The sequence below is a fragment of the Melospiza georgiana genome, chromosome 30 (genome assembly GCF_028018845.1).
Source record: "Melospiza georgiana isolate bMelGeo1 chromosome 30, bMelGeo1.pri, whole genome shotgun sequence".
In the NCBI taxonomy this organism is placed as follows: domain Eukaryota; kingdom Metazoa; phylum Chordata; class Aves; order Passeriformes; family Passerellidae; genus Melospiza; species Melospiza georgiana.
In genome coordinates, this window is record NC_080459.1 from 3248998 (window position 1) to 3268224 (window position 19227).

Genomic DNA, 19227 nt, shown 5'->3' on the forward strand with positions numbered 1-19227 from the left:
GACCTGGTGTCCCGGGCCCCGGGGTAGACCTCGTGTCCCGCCGGCCCCGGGGTAGACCTTGTGTCCCACCGGCCCCGGAGTAGACCTGGTGTCCCGGGGCCCGGGGTAGACCTGGTGTCCAAGGCCCCGGGGTAGACCTGGTGTCCCCGGCGGCGGGGTAGACCTGGTGTCCCGGGGCCCGGGGTAGACCTGGTGTCCCGGACGGCGGGGTAGACCTGGTTTCCCAGGCGGCGGGGTAGACCTGGTGTCCCGCCGGCCCCGGGGTAGACCTGGTGTCCCGGGCGGCGGGGTAGACCTGGTGTTCCGGGCCCCGGGGCAGACCTGGTGTCCCCGGCCCCGGGGTAGACCTGGTGTCTCGCCGGACCCGGGGTAGACCTGGTGTCCCCGGCCACGGGGTAGACCTGGTGTCCCGCCGGACCCGGGGCAGACTTGGTGTCCCCGGCCACGGGGTAGACCTGGTGTCCCGCCGGATACGGGGTAGACCTGGTGTCCCGCCGTCCCCAAGGTAGACCTCTTGTCCCCGGCCCCGGGGCAGACCATGTGTCCCGCCGTCCATGGGTTAGACATAGTGAGCCGCCGGCCGCAGGGTAGACCTGGTGTCCCCGGCCACGGGGTAGACCTGGTGACCTGCCGGATCCGGGGTAGACCTGGTGTCTCGCCGGCCCAGGGGTAGACCTCGTGTCCCCGGCCCCGGGGTAGACCTGGTGTCCCCGACGACTGGGTCGAGTATGGGTTCCGCCGGATCCGGGGTAGACCTGTTTTCCCGGGGTCCGGGGTAGACCTGCTGTCCCCAGCCACGTGGTAGACCAGGTGTTCCGCCGGCCCAGGGGCAGACCTGGTGTCCCGGGACATGGGGTAGGCCTGGTGTCCCCAGCCACGTCTTAGACATGGTGTCCCGCCGGATCCGGGGTAGACCTGGTGTCTCGCCGGCCCGGGGGTAGACCTGTTGTCCCCGGCCCCGGGGCAGAACATGTGTCCCGCCGTCCCTGGGTTAGACATTGTGTCACGCCGGCCCAGGGGTAGACCTGGTGTCCCCGGCCCCGGGGTAGACCTGGTTTCCCAGGACACGAGGTAGACCAGGTTTCCCCGCCCACGGGGTAGACCTGGTGTCCCCGACCACGGGGTAGACCATGAGTCCCGCCGGATCCGGGGTCGACCTTGTGTCCCCGGCCACGGTTTAGACCTGCTGTCCCGCCACATACGGGGTAGACCTGGTGTCCTGCCATCCACGGTGTAGACGTGGTATCCCGCCGGCCCAAGGGTAGACATGGTGACCCGGGACACGGGGAAGACCTGGTGTCCCCAGCCACGGGGTAGACCTGGTGTTCCCGGCCACGGAGTAGACCTGGTGTCCCACAGGATCCGGTGTAGACCTGGTGTCCCGGGACCCATGGTAGACCTGGTGTCCCCGACCACGGGGTAGACGATGAGTCCCGCCGGATCCGGGGTAGACCTGTTGTACCGGGCTCCAGGGTAGACCTGGTTTCCCGCCGTCCCCGGGTAGACCTTGTGTCCCCAGCCCCGGGGTAGACCGGGTGTCCCGGGACACGAGGTAGACCTGGTGTCCCGCTGGCCCCGGGTAAGACCTTGTGTCCCCGGAAACGGGGTAGACCTGCTGTCCCACCGGATCCAGGGTAGACCTGGCGTCCCGCTGGCCCAGGAGTAGACCTGGTGTCCCTGTCCACGGGGTAGATCTGGTGTCCCGCCAGATCCGGGGTAGACCTGGTGTCCCTAGACACGAGGTAGACCTGTTGTTCCCAGCCACGGGGTAGACCTGGTGTCCCGCTGGATCCCGGGTAGACCTGGTATCCCTCCGGCCCCGGGGTAGACCTGTTCTCCACGGCCCTGGGGCAGACCATGTGTCCCGCCGTCCCCGGGTTAGACATAGTGTCACGCCGGCCATGGGATAGACCTGGTGTCCCCGGTCCCAGGGTCGACCTGGTGTCCCGGGCTCCGGGATAGACCTGGTTTCCCCGGCCACGGGGTAGACCGGATGTCCATGGACACGGAGTAGACCTGGTATCCTAATAACCGGGGTAGACCTGGTGTCCAAGGCCCCGGGGAAGACCTGGTATCCCGCCGGCCGAGGGGTAGACCTGGTGTCCCCGGCCCCGGGGTAGACCTTGTGTCCCGACGGATCCGGGGTAGACCTGGTTTCCCGGGCCCCGGGGTAGACCTGGTGTCCCGGGCGGCGGGGTAGACCCTGTGTCCCGCCAGATACGGGGTAGACCTGGTGTCCCGGGCTCCGGGGTAGACCTGGTGTCCCGCCGGCCCCGGGGTAGACCTGGTGTCCCCGGCCCCGGGGTAGACCTGGTGTCTCGCCGGACCCAGGGTAGACCTGGTGTTCCCGGCCACGGGGTAGACCTGGTGTCCCGCCGGACCCGGGGTAGACTTGGTGTCCCCGGCCACGGGGTAGACCTGGTGTCCCGCCGCATCCGGGGTAGACCTGGTGTCCCGGGCTCCGGGGAAGACCTGGTGTCCCGCCGGCCTCGGGGTAGACCTGGTGTCCCCGGCCACGGGGTAGACCTGGGTTCCCGCCGGATCCGGGGTAGACCTGGTGTCCCGCCGCATCTGGGGTAGACCTGGTGTCCCAGGCGCCGGGGTAGACCTGGTGTCCTAATAACCGGGGTAGACCTGGTGTCCAAGGCCCCGGGGTAGACCTGGTGTCCCAGGCGACGGGGTAGACCTGGTGTTCCGGGCCCCGGGGTAGACCTGGTGTCCCGCCGGCCCCGGGGTAGGCCTGGTGTCCCGCCGGCCCCGGGGTAGACCTGGTGTCCCGCGGCTCGGGGTGGACCTGGTGTCCCGGGCGGCGGGGTAGACCTGGTGTCCCGGGCGGCGGGGTAGACCTGGTGTCCCGCCGGCCCCGGGGTAGACCTGGTGTCCCGCCGGCCGAGGGGTAGACCTGGTGTCCCCGGGCTCCGGGGTAGACCTGGTGTCCCGCCGGATCCGGGGTAGACCTGGTGTCGCCGGCCACGGGGTAGACCTGGTGTCCCGGGCCCCGGGGTAGACCTGGTGTCCCGCCGGCCCCGGGGTAGGCCTGGTGTCCCGCCGGCCCCAGGGTAGACCTGGTGTCCCGCGGCCCGGGGTAGACCTTGTGTCCCGGGCGGCAGGGTAGACCTGGTGTCCCGGGCGGCGGGGTAGACCTGGTGTCCCGCCGGCCCCGGGTTAGACCTGGTGTCCCGCGGCCCGGGGTAGACCTGGTGTCCTGGGCGGCGGGGTAGACCTGGTGTCCCCGGCCACGGGGTTGACCTGGGTTCCCGCCGGATCCGGGGTAGACCTGGTGTCCCGCCGAATCTGGGGTAGACCTGGTGTCCCGGGGCCCGGGGTAGACCTGGTGTCCTAATAACCGGGGTAGACCTGGTGTCCAAGGCCCCGGGGTAGACCTGGTGTCCCGGGCGGCGGGGTAGACCTGGTGTCCCGGGCCCCGGGGTAGACCTGGTGTCCCGCGGGCCCCGGGGTAGGCCTGGTGTCCCGCCGGCCCCGGGGCAGACCTGGTGTCCCGCGGCCCGGGGTAGACCTGGTGTCCCGGGCGGCAGGGTAGACCTGGTGTCCCGGGCGGCGGGATAGACCTGGTGTCCCGCCGGCCCCGGGGTAGACCTGGTGTCCCGCGGCCCAGGGTAGACCTGGTGTCCCGGGCGGCGGGGTAGACCTGGTGTCCCCGGCCACGGGGTTGACCTGGGTTCCTGCCGGATCCGGGGTAGACCTGGTGTCCCGCCGAATCTGGGGTAGACCTGGTGTCCCGGGGCCCGGGGTAGACCTGGTGTCCTAATAACCGGGGTAGACCTGGTGTCCCGCGGCCCGGGGTAGACCTGGTGTCCCGGGCGGCGGGGTAGACCTGGTGTCCCGGGCGGCGGGGTAGACCTGGTGTCCCGCCGGCCCCGGGGTAGGCCTGGTGTCCCGCCGGCCCCGGGGTAGACCTGGTGTCCCGCGGCCCGGGGTAGACCTGGTGTCCCGGGCGGCGGGGTAGACCTGGTGTCCCGGGCGGCGGGGTAGACCTGGTGTCCCGGGCCCCGGGGTAGACCTGGTGTCACCGGCCACGGGGTAGACCTGGTTTCCCACCGGATCCAGGGTAGACCTGGTGTCCCAGAGGACCAGGGGTAGTTCTGGTGTCCTGCCAGATTCGGGGCAGACCTGGTGTCCCGCCGGCACAGGGGGAGACCTGGTGTCCCCGGCCATGATGTAGACTTGGTGTCCCGCCGGATCCGAGGTAGACCTGGTGCCCCCGGCCACGGGATAGACCTGGTGTCCCGCCGAATCCGGGGTAGACATGGTGTCCCCGGCCACGGGTTAGACCTGCTGTTCCGCCCCATACGGGGTAGACCTGGTGTCCCGCCGTCTTTGGGGTAGACCTGTTGTCCCGCCGGCCCAGGGGTAGACCTGGTGTCCCCGGCCACGGGGTAGACCTGGTGTCCCGCCGGCCCCGGGGTAGACCTGGTGTCCCCGGCCACGGGGTAGACCTGCTGTCCCGCCGGATCCGGGGTAGACCTGGTGTCCCGGGCTCCGGGATAGACCTGGTGTCCCGCCGGCCGAGGGGTAGACCTGGTGTCCCCGGGCTCCGGGGTAGACCTGGTGTCCCGCCGGATCCGGGGTAGACCTGGTGTCCCCGGCCACGGGGTAGACCTGGTGTCCCGACGGATCCGGGGTAGACCTGGTGTCCCGGGCCCCGGGGTAGACCTGGTGTCCCGGGCGGCGGGGTAGACCCGGTGTCCCGCCAGATCCGGGGTAGACCTGGTGTCCCGGGCTCCGGGGTAGACCTGGTGTCCCGCCGGCCCCGGGGTAGACCTGGTGTCCCCGGCCCCGGGGTAGACCTGGTGTCTCGCCGGACCCAGGGTAGACCTGGTGTTCCCGGCCACGGGGTAGACCTGGTGTCCCGCCGGACCCGGGGTAGACTTGGTGTCCCCGGCCACGGGGTAGACCTGGTGTCCCGCCGCATCCGGGGTAGACCTGGTGTCCCGGGCTCCGGGGAAGACCTGGTGTCCCGCCGGCCTCGGGGTAGACCTGGTGTCCCCGGCCACGGGGTAGACCTGGGTTCCCGCCGGATCCGGGGTAGACCTGGTGTCCCGCCGCATCTGGGGTAGACCTGGTGTCCCGGGGCCCGGGGTAGACCTGGTGTCCTAATAACCGGGGTAGACCTGGTGTCCAAGGCCCCGGGGTAGACCTGGTGTCCCGGGCGACGGGGTAGACCTGGTGTCCCGGGCCCCGGGGTAGACCTGGTGTCCCGCCGGCCCCGGGGTAGGCCTGGTGTCCCGCCGGCCCCGGGGTAGACCTGGTGTCCCGCGGCTCGGGGTGGACCTGGTGTCCCGGGCGGCGGGGTAGACCTGGTGTCCCGGGCGGCGGGGTAGACCTGGTGTCCCGCCGGCCCCGGGGTAGACCTGGTGTCCCGCCGGCCGAGGGGTAGACCTGGTGTCCCCGGGCTCCGGGGTAGACCTGGTGTCCCGCCGGATCCGGGGTAGACCTGGTGTCGCCGGCCACGGGGTAGACCTGGTGTCCCGACGGATCCGGGGTAGACCTGGTGTCCCGGGCCCCGGGGTAGACCTGGTGTCCCGGGCGGCGGGGTAGACCTGGTGTCCCGCCAGATCCGGGGTAGACCTGGTGTCCCGGGCTCCGGGGTAGACCTGGTGTCCCGCCGGCCCCGGGGTAGACCTGGTGTCCCCGGCCCCGGGGTAGACCTGGTGTCTCGCCGGACCCAGGGTAGACCTGGTGTTCCCGGCCACGGGGTAGACCTGGTGTCCCGCCGGACCCGGGGTAGACTTGGTGTCCCCGGCCACGGGGTAGACCTGGTGTCCCGCCGCATCCGGGGTAGACCTGGTGTCCCGGGCTCCGGGGAAGACCTGGTGTCCCGCCGGCCTCGGGGTAGACCTGGTGTCCCCGGCCACGGGGTAGACCTGGGTTCCCGCCGGATCCGGGGTAGACCTGGTGTCCCGGGGCCCGGGGTAGACCTGGTGTCCTAATAACCGGGGTAGACCTGGTGTCCAAGGCCCCGGGGTAGACCTGGTGTCCCGGGCGGCGGGGTAGACCTGGTGTCCCGGGCCCCGGGGTAGACCTGGTGTCCCGCCGGCCCCGGGGTAGGCCTGGTGTCCCGCCGGCCCCGGGGTAGACCTGGTGTCCCGCGGCCCGGGGTAGACCTGGTGTCCCGGGCGGCAGGGTAGACCTGGTGTCCCGGGCGGCGGGGTAGACCTGGTGTCCCGCCGGCCCCGGGTTAGACCTGGTGTCCCGCGGCCCGGGGTAGACCTGGTGTCCCGGGCGGCGGGGTAGACCTGGTGTCCCCGGCCACGGGGTTGACCTGGGTTCCCGCCGGATCCGGGGTAGACCTGGTGTCCCGCCGAATCTGGGGTAGACCTGGTGTCCCGGGGCCCGGGGTAGACCTGGTGTCCTAATAACCGGGGTAGACCTGGTGTCCAAGGCCCCGGGGTAGACCTGGTGTCCCGGGCGGCGGGGTAGACCTGGTGTCCCGGGCCCCGGGGTAGACCTGGTGTCCCGCCGGCCCCGGGGTAGGCCTGGTGTCCCGCCGGCCCCGGGGTAGACCTGGTGTCCCGCGGCCCGGGGTAGACCTGGTGTCCCGGGCGGCAGGGTAGACCTGGTGTCCCGGGCGGCGGGGTAGACCTGGTGTCCCGCCGGCCCCGGGGTAGGCCTGGTGTCCCGCGGCCCGGGGTAGACCTGGTGTCCCGGGCGGCGGGGTAGACCTGGTGTCCCCGGCCACGGGGTTGACCTGGGTTCCCGCCGGATCCGGGGTAGACCTGGTGTCCCGCCGAATCTGGGGTAGACCTGGTGTCCCGGGGCCCGGGGTAGACCTGGTGTCCTAATAACCGGGGTAGACCTGGTGTCCAAGGCCCCGGGGTAGACCTGGTGTCCCAGGCGGCGGGGTAGACCTGGTGTCCCGGGCCCCGGGGTAGACCTCGTGTCCCGCCGGCCCCGGGGTAGACCTTGTGTCCCACCGGCCCCGGAGTAGACCTGGTGTCCCGGGGCCCGGGGTAGACCTGGTGTCCAAGGCCCCGGGGTAGACCTGGTGTCCCGGGCGGCGGGGTAGACCTGGTGTCCCGGGGCCCGGGGTAGACCTGGTGTCCCAGACGGCGGGGTAGACCTGGTTTCCCAGGCGGCGGGGTAGACCTGGTGTCCCGCCGGCCCCGGGGTAGACCTGGTGTCCCGGGCGGCGGGGTAGACCTGGTGTTCCGGGCCCCGGGGCAGACCTGGTGTCCCCGGCCCCGGGGTAGACCTGGTGTCTCGCCGGACCCGGGGTAGACCTGGTGTCCCCGGCCACGGGGTAGACCTGGTGTCCCGCCGGACCCGGGGCAGACTTGGTGTCCCCGGCCACGGGGTAGACCTGGTGTCCCGCCGGATACGGGGTAGACCTGGTGTCCCGCCGTCCCCAAGGTAGACCTCTTGTCCCCGGCCCCCGGGCAGACCATGTGTCCCGCCGTCCACGGGTTAGACATAGTGAGCCGCCGGCCGCAGGGTAGACCTGGTGTCCCCGGCCACGGGGTAGACCTGGTGACCTGCCGGATCCGGGGTAGACCTGGTGTCTCGCCGGCCCAGGGGTAGACCTCGTGTCCCCGGCCCCGGGGTAGACCTGGTGTCCCCGACGACTGGGTCGAGTATGGGTTCCGCCGGATCCGGGGTAGACCTGTTTTCCCGGGGTCCGGGGTAGACCTGCTGTCCCCAGCCACGTGGTAGACCAGGTGTTCCGCCGGCCCAGGGGCAGACCTGGTGTCCCGGGACATGGGGTAGGCCTGGTGTCCCCAGCCACGTCTTAGACATGGTGTCCCGCCGGATCCGGGGTAGACCTGGTGTCTCGCCGGCCCGGGGGTAGACCTGTTGTCCCCGGCCCCGGGGCAGAACATGTGTCCCGCCGTCCCTGGGTTAGACATTGTGTCCCGCCGGCCCAGGGGTAGACCTGGTGTCCCCGGCCCCGGGGTAGACCTGGTTTCCCAGGACACGAGGTAGACCAGGTTTCCCCGCCCACGGGGTAGACCTGGTGTCCCCGACCACGGGGTAGACCATGAGTCCCGCCGGATCCGGGGTCGACCTTGTGTCCCCGGCCACGGTTTAGACCTGCTGTCCCGCCACATACGGGGTAGACCTGGTGTCCTGCCATCCACGGTGTAGACGTGGTATCCCGCCGGCCCAAGGGTAGACATGGTGACCCGGGACACGGGGAAGACCTGGTGTCCCCAGCCACGGGGTAGACCTGGTGTTCCCGGCCACGGAGTAGACCTGGTGTCCCACAGGATCCGGTGTAGACCTGGTGTCCCGGGACCCATGGTAGACCTGGTGTCCCCGACCACGGGGTAGACGATGAGTCCCGCCGGATCCGGGGTAGACCTGTTGTACCGGGCTCCAGGGTAGACCTGGTTTCCCGCCGTCCCCGGGTAGACCTTGTGTCCCCAGCCCCGGGGTAGACCGGGTGTCCCGGGACACGAGGTAGACCTGGTGTCCCGCTGGCCCCGGGTAAGACCTGGTGTCCCCGGACACGGGGTAGACCTGCTGTCCCACCGGATCCAGGGTAGACCTGGCGTCCCGCTGGCCCAGGAGTAGACCTGGTGTCCCTGTCCACGGGGTAGATCTGGTGTCCCGCCAGATCCGGGGTAGACCTGGTGTCCCTAGACACGAGGTAGACCTGTTGTTCCCAGCCACGGGGTAGACCTGGTGTCCCGCTGGATCCCGGGTAGACCTGGTATCCCTCCGGCCCCGGGGTAGACCTGTTCTCCACGGCCCTGGGGCAGACCATGTGTCCCGCCGTCCCCGGGTTAGACATAGTGTCACGCCGGCCATGGGATAGACCTGGTGTCCCCGGTCCCAGGGTCGACCTGGTGTCCCGGGCTCCGGGATAGACCTGGTTTCCCCGGCCACGGGGTAGACCGGGTGTCCATGGACACGGAGTAGACCTGGTGTCCTAATAACCGGGGTAGACCTGGTGTCCAAGGCGCCGGGGTAGACCTGGTATCCCGGGCGGCGGGGTAGACCTGGTGTCCCGGGCCCCGGGGTAGACCTGGTGTCCCGCCGCATCCGGGGTAGACCTGGTGTCCCGGGCTCCGGGGAAGACCTGGTGTCCCGCCGGCCTCGGGGTAGACCTGGTGTCCCCGGCCACGGGGTAGACCTGGGTTCCCGCCGGATCCGGGGTAGACCTGGTGTCCCGGGGCCCGGGGTAGACCTGGTGTCCTAATAACCGGGGTAGACCTGGTGTCCAAGGCCCCGGGGTAGACCTGGTGTCCCGGGCGGCGGGGTAGACCTGGTGTCCCGGGCCCCGGGGTAGACCTGGTGTCCCGCCGGCCCCGGGGTAGGCCTGGTGTCCCGCCGGCCCCGGGGTAGACCTGGTGTCCCGCGGCCCGGGGTAGACCTGGTGTCCCGGGCGGCAGGGTAGACCTGGTGTCCCGGGCGGCGGGGTAGACCTGGTGTCCCGCCGGCCCCGGGTTAGACCTGGTGTCCCGCGGCCCGGGGTAGACCTGGTGTCCCGGGCGGCGGGGTAGACCTGGTGTCCCCGGCCACGGGGTTGACCTGGGTTCCCGCCGGATCCGGGGTAGACCTGGTGTCCCGCCGAATCTGGGGTAGACCTGGTGTCCCGGGGCCCGGGGTAGACCTGGTGTCCTAATAACCGGGGTAGACCTGGTGTCCAAGGCCCCGGGGTAGACCTGGTGTCCCGGGCGGCGGGGTAGACCTGGTGTCCCGGGCCCCGGGGTAGACCTGGTGTCCCGCCGGCCCCGGGGTAGGCCTGGTGTCCCGCCGGCCCCGGGGTAGACCTGGTGTCCCGCGGCCCGGGGTAGACCTGGTGTCCCGGGCGGCAGGGTAGACCTGGTGTCCCGGGCGGCGGGGTAGACCTGGTGTCCCGCCGGCCCCGGGGTAGGCCTTGTGTCCCGCGGCCCGGGGTAGACCTGGTGTCCCGGGCGGCGGGGTAGACCTGGTGTCCCCGGCCACGGGGTTGACCTGGGTTCCCGCCGGATCCGGGGTAGACCTGGTGTCCCGCCGAATCTGGGGTAGACCTGGTGTCCCGGGGCCCGGGGTAGACCTGGTGTCCTAATAACCGGGGTAGACCTGGTGTCCAAGGCCCCGGGGTAGACCTGGTGTCCCGGGCGGCGGGGTAGACCTGGTGTCCCGGGCCCCGGGGTAGACCTCGTGTCCCGCCGGCCCCGGGGTAGACCTTGTGTCCCACCGGCCCCGGAGTAGACCTGGTGTCCCGGGGCCCGGGGTAGACCTGGTGTCCAAGGCCCCGGGGTAGACCTGGTGTCCCGGGCGGCGGGGTAGACCTGGTGTCCCGGGGCCCGGGGTAGACCTGGTGTCCCGGACGGCGGGGTAGACCTGGTTTCCCAGGCGGCGGGGTAGACCTGGTGTCCCGCCGGCCCCGGGGTAGACCTGGTGTCCCGGGCGGCGGGGTAGACCTGGTGTTCCGGGCCCCGGGGCAGACCTGGTGTCCCCGGCCCCGGGGTAGACCTGGTGTCTCGCCGGACCCGGGGTAGACCTGGTGTCCCCGGCCACGGGGTAGACCTGGTGTCCCGCCGGACCCGGGGCAGACTTGGTGTCCCCGGCCACGGGGTAGACCTGGTGTCCCGCCGGATACGGGGTAGACCTGGTGTCCCGCCGTCCCCAAGGTAGACCTCTTGTCCCCGGCCCCGGTGCAGACCATGTGTCCCGCCGTCCACGGGTTAGACATAGTGAGCCGCCGGCCGCAGGGTAGACCTGGTGTCCCCGGCCACGGGGTAGACCTGGTGACCTGCCGGATCCGGGGTAGACCTGGTGTCTCGCCGGCCCAGGGGTAGACCTCGTGTCCCCGGCCCCGGGGTAGACCTGGTGTCCCCGACGACTGGGTCGAGTATGGGTTCCGCCGGATCCGGGGTAGACCTGTTTTCCCGGGGTCCGGGGTAGACCTGCTGTCCCCAGCCACGTGGTAGACCAGGTGTTCCGCCGGCCCAGGGGCAGACCTGGTGTCCCGGGACATGGGGTAGGCCTGGTGTCCCCAGCCACGTCTTAGACATGGTGTCCCGCCGGATCCGGGGTAGACCTGGTGTCTCGCCGGCCCGGGGGTAGACCTGTTGTCCCCGGCCCCGGGGCAGAACATGTGTCCCGCCGTCCCTGGGTTAGACATTGTGTCCCGCCGGCCCAGGGGTAGACCTGGTGTCCCCGGCCCCGGGGTAGACCTGGTTTCCCAGGACACGAGGTAGACCAGGTTTCCCCGCCCACGGGGTAGACCTGGTGTCCCCGACCACGGGGTAGACCATGAGTCCCGCCGGATCCGGGGTCGACCTTGTGTCCCCGGCCACGGTTTAGACCTGCTGTCCCGCCACATACGGGGTAGACCTGGTGTCCTGCCATCCACGGTGTAGACGTGGTATCCCGCCGGCCCAAGGGTAGACATGGTGACCCGGGACACGGGGAAGACCTGGTGTCCCCAGCCACGGGGTAGACCTGGTGTTCCCGGCCACGGAGTAGACCTGGTGTCCCACAGGATCCGGTGTAGACCTGGTGTCCCGGGACCCATGGTAGACCTGGTGTCCCCGACCACGGGGTAGACGATGAGTCCCGCCGGATCCGGGGTAGACCTGTTGTACCGGGCTCCAGGGTAGACCTGGTTTCCCGCCGTCCCCGGGTAGACCTTGTGTCCCCAGCCCCGGGGTAGACCGGGTGTCCCGGGACACGAGGTAGACCTGGTGTCCCGCTGGCCCCGGGTAAGACCTGGTGTCCCCGGACACGGGGTAGACCTGCTGTCCCACCGGATCCAGGGTAGACCTGGCGTCCCGCTGGCCCAGGAGTAGACCTGGTGTCCCTGTCCACGGGGTAGATCTGGTGTCCCGCCAGATCCGGGGTAGACCTGGTGTCCCTAGACACGAGGTAGACCTGTTGTTCCCAGCCACGGGGTAGACCTGGTGTCCCGCTGGATCCCGGGTAGACCTGGTATCCCTCCGGCCCCGGGGTAGACCTGTTCTCCACGGCCCTGGGGCAGACCATGTGTCCCGCCGTCCCCGGGTTAGACATAGTGTCACGCCGGCCATGGGATAGACCTGGTGTCCCCGGTCCCAGGGTCGACCTGGTGTCCCGGGCTCCGGGATAGACCTGGTTTCCCCGGCCACGGGGTAGACCGGGTGTCCATGGACACGGAGTAGACCTGGTGTCCTAATAACCGGGGTAGACCTGGTGTCCAAGGCGCCGGGGTAGACCTGGTATCCCGGGCGGCGGGGTAGACCTGGTGTCCCGGGCCCCGGGGTAGACCTGGTGTCCCGCCGGCCCCGCGGTAGACCTGGTGTCCCGGGGCCCGGGGTAGACCTGGTGTCCAAGGCCCCGGGGTAGACCTGGTGTCCCGGGCGGCGGGGTAGACCTGGTGTCCCGCGGCCCGGGGTAGACCTGGTGTCCCGGGCGGCGGGGTAGACCTGGTGTCCCGGGCCCCGGGGTAGACCTGGTGTCACCGGCCACGGGGTAGACCTGGTTTCCCACCGGATCCAGGGTAGACCTGGTGTCCCAGAGGACCAGGGGTAGTTCTGGTGTCCTGCCAGATTCGGGGCAGACCTGGTGTCCCGCCGGCACAGGGGGAGACCTGGTGTCCCCGGCCATGATGTAGACTTGGTGTCCCGCCGGATCCGAGGTAGACCTGGTGCCCCCGGCCACGGGATAGACCTGGTGTCCCGCCGAATCCGGGGTAGACATGGTGTCCCCGGCCACGGGTTAGACCTGCTGTTCCGCCCCATACGGGGTAGACCTGGTGTCCCGCCGTCTTTGGGGTAGACCTGTTGTCCCGCCGGCCCAGGGGTAGACCTGGTGTCCCCGGCCACGGGGTAGACCTGGTGTCCCGCCGGCCCCGGGGTAGACCTGGTGTCCCCGGCCACGGGGTAGACCTGCTGTCACGCCGGATCCGGGGTAGACCTGGTGTCCCGGGCTCCGGGATAGACCTGGTGTCCAGCCGGCCGAGGGGTAGACCTGGTGTCCCCGGGCTCCGGGGTAGACCTGGTGTCCCGCCGGATCCGGGGTAGACCTGGTGTCCCCGGCCACGGGGTAGACCTGGTGTCCCGACGGATCCGGGGTAGACCTGGTGTCCCGGGCCCCGGGGTAGACCTGGTGTCCCGGGCGGCGGGGTAGACCCGGTGTCCCGCCAGATCCGGGGTAGACCTGGTGTCCCGGGCTCCGGGGTAGACCTGGTGTCCCGCCGGCCCCAGGGTAGACCTGGTGTCCCCGGCCCCGGGGTAGACCTGGTGTCTCGCCGGACCCAGGGTAGACCTGGTGTTCCCGGCCACGGGGTAGACCTGGTGTCCCGCCGGACCCGGGGTAGACTTGGTGTCCCCGGCCACGGGGTAGACCTGGTGTCCCGCCGCATCCGGGGTAGACCTGGTGTCCCGGGCTCCGGGGAAGACCTGGTGTCCCGCCGGCCTCGGGGTAGACCTGGTGTCCCCGGCCACGGGGTAGACCTGGGTTCCCGCCGGATCCGGGGTAGACCTGGTGTCCCGCCGCATCTGGGGTAGACCTGGTGTCCCGGGGCCCGGGGTAGACCTGGTGTCCTAATAACCGGGGTAGACCTGGTGTCCAAGGCCCCGGGGTAGACCTGGTGTCCCGGGCGACGGGGTAGACCTGGTGTCCCGGGCCCCGGGGTAGACCTGGTGTCCCGCCGGCCCCGGGGTAGGCCTGGTGTCCCGCCGGCCCCGGGGTAGACCTGGTGTCCCGCGGCTCGGGGTGGACCTGGTGTCCCGGGCGGCGGGGTAGACCTGGTGTCCCGCCGGCCCCGGGGTAGACCTGGTGTCCCGCCGGCCGAGGGGTAGACCTGGTGTCCCCGGGCTCCGGGGTAGACCTGGTGTCCCGCCGGATCCGGGGTAGACCTGGTGTCGCCGGCCACGGGGTAGACCTGGTGTCCCGACGGATCCGGGGTAGACCTGGTGTCCCGGGCCCCGGGGTAGACCTGGTGTCCCGGGCGGCGGGGTAGACCTGGTGTCCCGCCAGATCCGGGGTAGACCTGGTGTCCCGGGCTCCGGGGTAGACCTGGTGTCCCGCCGGCCCCGGGGTAGACCTGGTGTCCCCGGCCCCGGGGTAGACCTGGTGTCTCGCCGGACCCAGGGCAGACCTGGTGTTCCCGGCCACGGGGTAGACCTGGTGTCCCGCCGGACCCGGGGTAGACTTGGTGTCCCCGGCCACGGGGTAGACCTGGTGTCCCGCCGCATCCGGGGTAGACCTGGTGTCCCGGGCTCCGGGGAAGACCTGGTGTCCCGCCGGCCTCGGGGTAGACCTGGTGTCCCCGGCCACGGGGTAGACCTGGGTTCCCGCTGGATCCGGGGTAGACCTGGTGTCCCGGGGCCCGGGGTAGACCTGGTGTCCTAATAACCGGGGTAGACCTGGTGTCCAAGGCCCCGGGGTAGACCTGGTGTCCCGGGCGGCGGGGTAGACCTGGTGTCCCCGGCCCCGGGGTAGACCTGGTGTCCCGCCGGCCCCGGGGTAGGCCTGGTGTCCCGCCGGCCCCGGGGTAGACCTGGTGTCCCGCGGCCCGGGGTAGACCTGGTGTCCCGGGCGGCAGGGTAGACCTGGTGTCCCGGGCGGCGGGGTAGACCTGGTGTCCCGCCGGCCCCGGGTTAGACCTGGTGTCCCGCGGCCCGGGGTAGACCTGGTGTCCCGGGCGGCGGGGTAGACCTGGTGTCCCCGGCCACGGGGTTGACCTGGGTTCCCGCCGGATCCGGGGTAGACCTGGTGTCCCGCCGAATCTGGGGTAGACCTGGTGTCCCGGGGCCCGGGGTAGACATGGTGTCCTAATAACCGGGGTAGACCTGGTGTCCAAGGCCCCGGGGTAGACCTGGTGTCCCGGGCGGCGGGGTAGACCTGGTGTCCCGGGCCCCGGGGTAGACCTGGTGTCCCGCCGGCCCCGGGGTAGGCCTGGTGTCCCGCCGGCCCCGGGGTAGACCTGGTGTCCCGCGGCCCGGGGTAGACCTGGTGTCCCGGGCGGCAGGGTAGACCTGGTGTCCCGGGCGGCGGGGTAGACCTGGTGTCCCGCCGGCCCCGGGGTAGGCCTGGTGTCCCGCGGCCCGGGGTAGACCTGGTGTCCCGGGCGGCGGGGTAGACCTGGTGTCCCCGGCCACGGGGTTGACCTGGGTTCCCGCCGGATCCGGGGTAGACCTGGTGTCCCGCCGAATCTGGGGTAGACCTGGTGTCCTGGGGCCCGGGGTAGACCTGGTGTCCTAATAACCGGGGTAGACCTGGACCTGGTGTCCAAGGCCCCGGGGTAGACCTGGTGTCCCAGGCGGCGGGGTAGACCTGGTGTCCCGGGCCCCGGGGTAGACCTCGTGTCCCGCCGGCCCCGGGGTAGACCTTGTGTCCCACCGGCCCCGGAGTAGACCTGGTGTCCCGGGGCCCGGGGTAGACCTGGTGTCCAAGGCCCCGGGGTAGACCTGGTGTCCCCGGCGGCGGGGTAGACCTGGTGTCCCGGGGCCCGGGGTAGACCTGGTGTCCCGGACGGCGGGGTAGACCTGGTTTCCCAGGCGGCGGGGTAGACCTGGTGTCCCGCCGGCCCCGGGGTAGACCTGGTGTCCCGGGCGGCGGGGTAGACCTGGTGTTCCGGGCCCCGGGGCAGACCTGGTGTCCCCGGCCCCGGGGTAGACCTGGTGTCTCGCCGGACCCAGGGTAGACCTGGTGTCCCCGGCCACGGGGTAGACCTGGTGTCCCGCCGGACCCGGGGCAGACTTGGTGTCCCCGGCCACGGGGTAGACCTGGTGTCCCGCCGGATACGGGGTAGACCTGGTGTCCCGCCGTCCCCAAGGTAGACCTCTTGTCCCCGGCCCCGGGGCAGACCATGTGTCCCGCCGTCCATGGGTTAGACATAGTGAGCCGCCGGCCGCAGGGTAGACCTGGTGTCCCCGGCCACGGGGTAGACCTGGTGACCTGCCGGATCCGGGGTAGACCTGGTGTCTCGCCGGCCCAGGGGTAGACCTCGTGTCCCCGGCCCCGGGGTAGACCTGGTGTCCCCGACGACTGGGTCGAGTATGGGTTCCGCCGGATCCGGGGTAGACCTCTTTTCCCGGGGTCCGGGGTAGACCTGCTGTCCCCAGCCACGTGGTAGACCAGGTGTTCCGCCGGCCCAGGGGCAGACCTGGTGTCCCGGGACATGGGGTAGGCCTGGTGTCCCCAGCCACGTCTTAGACATGGTGTCCCGCCGGATCCGGGGTAGACCTGGTGTCTCGCCGGCCCGGGGGTAGACCTGTTGTCCCCGGCCCCGGGGCAGAACATGTGTCCCGCCGTCCCTGGGTTAGACATTGTGTCCCGCCGGCCCAGGGGTAGACCTGGTGTCCCCGGCCCCGGGGTAGACCTGGTTTCCCAGGACACGAGGTAGACCAGGTTTCCCCGCCCACGGGGTAGACCTGGTGTCCCCGACCACGGGGTAGACCATGAGTCCCGCCGGATCCGGGGTCGACCTTGTGTCCCCGGCCACGGTTTAGACCTGCTGTCCCGCCACATACGGGGTAGACCTGGTGTCCTGCCATCCACGGTGTAGACGTGGTATCCCGCCGGCCCAAGGGTAGACATGGTGACCCGGGACACGGGGAAGACCTGGTGTCCCCAGCCACGGGGTAGACCTGGTGTTCCCGGCCACGGAGTAGACCTGGTGTCCCACAGGATCCGGTGTAGACCTGGTGTCCCGGGACCCATGGTAGACCTGGTGTCCCCGACCACGGGGTAGACGATGAGTCCCGCCGGATCCGGGGTAGACCTGTTGTACCGGGCTCCAGGGTAGACCTGGTTTCCCGCCGTCCCCGGGTAGACCTTGTGTCCCCAGCCCCGGGGTAGACCGGGTGTCCCGGGACACGAGGTAGACCTGGTGTCCCGCTGGCCCCGGGTAAGACCTTGTGTCCCCGGACACGGGGTAGACCTGCTGTCCCACCGGATCCAGGGTAGACCTGGCGTCCCGCTGGCCCAGGAGTAGACCTGGTGTCCCTGTCCACGGGGTAGATCTGGTGTCCCGCCAGATCCGGGGTAGACCTGGTGTCCCTAGACACGAGGTAGACCTGTTGTTCCCAGCCACGGGGTAGACCTGGTGTCCCGCTGGATCCCGGGTAGACCTGGTATCCCTCCGGCCCCGGGGTAGACCTGTTCTCCACGGCCCTGGGGCAGACCATGTGTCCCGCCGTCCCCGGGTTAGACATAGTGTCACGCCGGCCATGGGATAGACCTGGTGTCCCCGGTCCCAGGGTCGACCTGGTGTCCCGGGCTCCGGGATAGACCTGGTTTCCCCGGCCACGGGGTAGACAGGATGTCCATGGACACGGAGTAGACCTGGTATCCCGCCGGCCGAGGGGTAGACCTGGTGTCCCCGGCCCCGGGGTAGACCTGGTGTCCCGACGGATCCGGGGTAGACCTGGTGTCCCGGGCCCCGGGGTAGACCTGGTGTCCCGGGCGGCGGGGTAGACCCTGTGTCCCGCCAGATACGGGGTAGACCTGGTGTCCCGGGCTCCGGGGTAGACCTGGTGTCCCGCCGGCCCCGGGGTAGACCTGGTGTCCCCGGCCCCGGGGTAGACCTGGTGTCTCGCCGGACCCAGGGTAGACCTGGTGTTCCCGGCCACGGGGTAGACCTGGTGTCCCGCCGGACCCGGGGTAGACTTGGTGTCCCCGGCCACGGGGTAGACCTGGTGTCCCGCCGCATCCGGGGTAGACCTGGTGTCCCCGGCCACGGGTTAGACCTGCTGTTCCGCCCCATACGGGGTAGACCTGGTGTCCCGCCGTCTTTGGGGTAGACCTGTTGTCCCGCCGGCCCAGGGGTAGACCTGGTGTCCCCGGCAACGGGGTAGACCTGGTGTCCCGCCGGCCCCGGGGTAGACCTGGTGTCCCCGGCCACGGGGTAGACCTGCTGTCCCGCCGGATCCGGGGTAGACCTGGTGTCCCGGGCTCCGGGATAGACCTGGTGTCCCGCCGGCCGAGGGGTAGACCTGGTGTCCCCGGGCTCCGGGGTAGACCTGGTGTCCCGCCGGATCCGGGGTAGACCTGGTGTCCCCGGCCACGGGGTAGACCTGGTGTCCCGACGGATCCGGGGTAGACCTGGTGTCCCGGGCCCCGGGGTAGACCTGGTGTCCCGGGCGGCGGGGTAGACCCGGTGTCCCGCCAGATCCGGGGTAGACCTGGTGTCCCGGGCTCCGGGGTAGACCTGGTGTCCCGCCGGCCCCGGGGTAGACCTGGTGTCCCCGGCCCCGGGGTAGACCTGGTGTCTCGCCGGACCCAGGGTAGACCTGGTGTTCCCGGCCACGGGGTAGACCTGGTGTCCCGCCGGACCCGGGGTAGACTTGGTGTCCCCGGCCACGGGGTAGACCTGGTGTCCCGCCGCATCCGGGGTAGACCTGGTGTCCCGGGCTCCGGGGAAGACCTGGTGTCCCGCCGGCCTCGGGGTAGACCTGGTGTCCCCGGCCACGGGGTAGACCTGGGTTCCCGCCGGATCCGGGGTAGACCTGGTGTCCCGCCGCATCTGGGGTAGACCTGGTGTCCCGGGGCCCGGGGTAGACCTGGTGTCCTAATAACCGGGGTAGACCTGGTGTCCAAGGCCCCGGGGTAGACCTGGTGTCCCGGGCGACGGGGTAGACCTGGTGTCCCGGGCCCCGGGGTAGACCTGGTGTCCCGCCGGCCCCGGGGTAGGCCTGGTGTCCCGCCGGCCCCGGGGTAGACCTGGTGTCCCGCGGCTCGGGGTGGACCTGGTGTCCCGGGCGGCGGGGTAGACCTGGTGTCCCGCCGGCCCCGGGGTAGACCTGGTGTCCCGCCGGCCGAGGGGTAGACCTGGTGTCCCCGGGCTCCGGGGTAGACCTGGTGTCCCGCCGGATCCGGGGTAGACCCGGTGTCCCGGGCCCCGGGGTAGACCTGGTGTCCCGGGCGGCGGGGTAGACCTGGTGTCCCGCCAGATCCGGGGTAGACCTGGTGTCCCGGGCTCCGGGGTAGACCTGGTGTTCCGCCGGCCCCGGGGTAGACCTGGTGTCCCCGGCCCCGGGGTAGACCTGGTGTCTCGCCAGACCCAGGGTAGACCTGGTGTTCCCGGCCACGGGGTAGACCTGGTGTCCCGCCGGACCCGGGGTAGACTTGCTGTCCCCGGCCACGGGGTAGACCTGGTGTCCCGCCGCATCCGGGGTAGACCTGGTGTCCCGAGCTCCGGGGAAGACCTGGTGTCCCGCCGGCCTCGGGGTAGACCTGGTGTCCCCGGCCACGGGGTAGACCTGGGTTCCCGCCGGATCCGGGGTAGACCTGGTGTCCCGGGGCCCGGGGTAGACCTGGTGTCCTAATAACCGGGGTAGACCTGGTGTCCAA